The sequence below is a fragment of the Benincasa hispida genome, chromosome 5, assembly GCF_009727055.1.
Source record: "Benincasa hispida cultivar B227 chromosome 5, ASM972705v1, whole genome shotgun sequence".
Classification (NCBI taxonomy): Eukaryota; Viridiplantae; Streptophyta; class Magnoliopsida; order Cucurbitales; family Cucurbitaceae; genus Benincasa; species Benincasa hispida.
Window position 1 is genome coordinate 37,800,819 of NC_052353.1, and position 2,682 is coordinate 37,803,500.

Genomic DNA, 2,682 nt, shown 5'->3' on the forward strand with positions numbered 1-2,682 from the left:
GTTAATAGATTAACATCTATATTTTTCAGTAATCTAGGGTTATGTTATTGTTTCTTACTGAAGTATTTACTCGTTCCTCCTACCCATGGTCTCATTAGTTGAATACCTTTCCTATGGGATGGGTAGAGATATTTGATGATGGGATGGGTAGAAATATATGATGAAAATGGATAATTATGATTTTCAATGCTATATCTACGAAGACTATTGTTATAAATTGTTGATAATAAGAATGTTTTAAATGTTATTTTTAAGCTTTCAATATTTTGTGAGTTTCTCTTTTTAATAATGTTTTAAATTGTAAGTTAGTAGTATTAATTAGATTCATATACTTGTCCTATATAAGGGTGAGCTACCATATATTTAGTGTATCACAATTTTGTGTACCACATTTTGAGTATCACATTTTGTGTATAACCAATTTCTTTTGCTACTTTAATAAAAAGTTTGAATTTCACTCTCATTTTCATTTTTTTCTTCTCTTTGTTTAACAAACATTGAGATATTGATTTGTTTATACAACATTTATTTTTTTCATCAATTTCGTTTTCTAAATAGTTACATCAAAGCTATTCTTATTTTTCAACAGTACTATCAGAACCAAATTTTTTTTAATAGTGGCATCAGAGCTACTATGTTTTTTCAATCGTGGTATCAGAGAATACTTTGATTTTTTCAATAGAGCTTTCAACTTTTGTTAATTTTAGTCATTATACATTGGGCTAGTTGCATAAATAGAATTCAAGCTCAAAATAATAGAATATGTAGTACAAGGATAAAATAATTGCATATATAGATCAAAAAATGGTAAAAGACAAAAAAACCCATGCCTAGCCACCATTTTGTTCACTTCTTCCCAGTTTTCTCAAATTAAAAGCTATCATTGATAGCAGCTATCAGTGATAACCACTGATAGTTGCCATCAGCCGCTATCGTTGATAGTTTCTATCAATTGCTATCAATGATAGTTGCTATCAACGATAGCTTTCAATTTGAGAAAAATTAATACAATCTTGAAATATTAGCTTTTAATTTGCTATAAATTATTAGTAGCTATCATTTATTTACTTTCATCAATTGGAATCAACATTGAAATATTACTACTTAAGGCTATCAGTGGTTATCAATGATAGATTTATAAATAGTGATCAACTTTGAAATAAGACCAACAACTTTGATTACCATAATAGTTATCACTAATAATCTTTTATTATGGCTAGCTATCAGTCGTTATCACCGATAGACTTTCATCAATTAGAATCAACTTTGAAATATTAACACTTAAGGCTATCAATGATAGACTTTCATAATTGGTTATCACATTTGAAAGAAACTCGATATATAGATATCACCTAAGTTTTATCACCGATATCACTAACATCACTCATATTGTGATTATCAGTGATAACTTCTTTCACTGATAACACCAATAAGAAGATTCTATCAATGATCTCACTGATATCATGCTATCAGTGATAGTTCTCTATTACCGAACGTACTATTAGTGGTAGCTTCTATCACCGATAACGTGCTATTGGATAACTTCTATCATCAATAACATGCTATTAGTATTAGCTTCTATCATTGATAACATGCTATCAATAGTAGCTTCTATCAATCATAGCCACTGAATACCTTTTTGCCCCTTTTTTCTCCTTCCCAAACATTTATAAGTCTCTTTTCTTTTCGATGATAGCTTCTATCACTGATAAACATGCTATTAGTTATAACTTTTAGGCATTCCACTTACATTTTAGTTCAAAATTCAACTTTATTAATTAAATTCACTAAGTTGGCTATCAATGATAGATTTCTATAAGTGGCTATTAACTACGAAAATATAATCAAAGATTAAGCTATCAATGATAGAAAATATTAGTGGCTATCATTGATAGACTTTCATTTTCTATTTATATTTGTTATTTGTTATAATAATCAAAATTAATGATTCGCTTGTTGGTGTTAAGTCACTTATGAATTGAGTACTTTCAAATCCTGTGTATGGAACTCAGGCTCATAAATCTAATGAAAAAAAAGGAAGAAGAAAAAATTGAAATAAAGGAAAGAAAATTTTTAAAATAAGAGAAAGAGAAGAAGCAAAAACTGAAGAAAAAAAAGGAAAGAAAATTAAATATAAAAAAAGAAAGCAAAAACTGGACAAATGAAAGAAAAACTAAAAAAAGAAAAAGAAAGGGAAGAAGCAAAAAAATCGGAGAAAGAAAAGATAATAAAATAATAAAAAAAGATAAGGAAATAAGCAAAAATCGGAGAAAGGGAAGCAAATAAAAATAATAAAAAAAGGAATAAGCAAGAGCTGAAGAAAGAAAAGAAAATTAAAAAAAAAAGGAAAAAAGAAAGAAAGGAAAGAAAATAAAAAAGAAAGGAAAGAAAAAGAAAGGGAAAAAAAGAAAGAAATGAAAGAAAATAAAAATTAAAGAGAAGAAGCAAAAATCAGATAAAGGAAAGAATAAAATTAAAAAAAGAGAGAGAAGAAGCAAAAACTGAGAAAGAAAATAAAAATAGCGAGAGAAGAAGTAAAAATCAAAGAGAGAAATAAAATAAAAAGACTAAAAAATGTGTACAACAAGATAAGACAAGGGAGGGCAAAATTGGAAATTTTTTAAAAAAATTAAAAATTGGCTAGTCAACTAATCCATATTTGCAAATATTTTAAAGATGCAA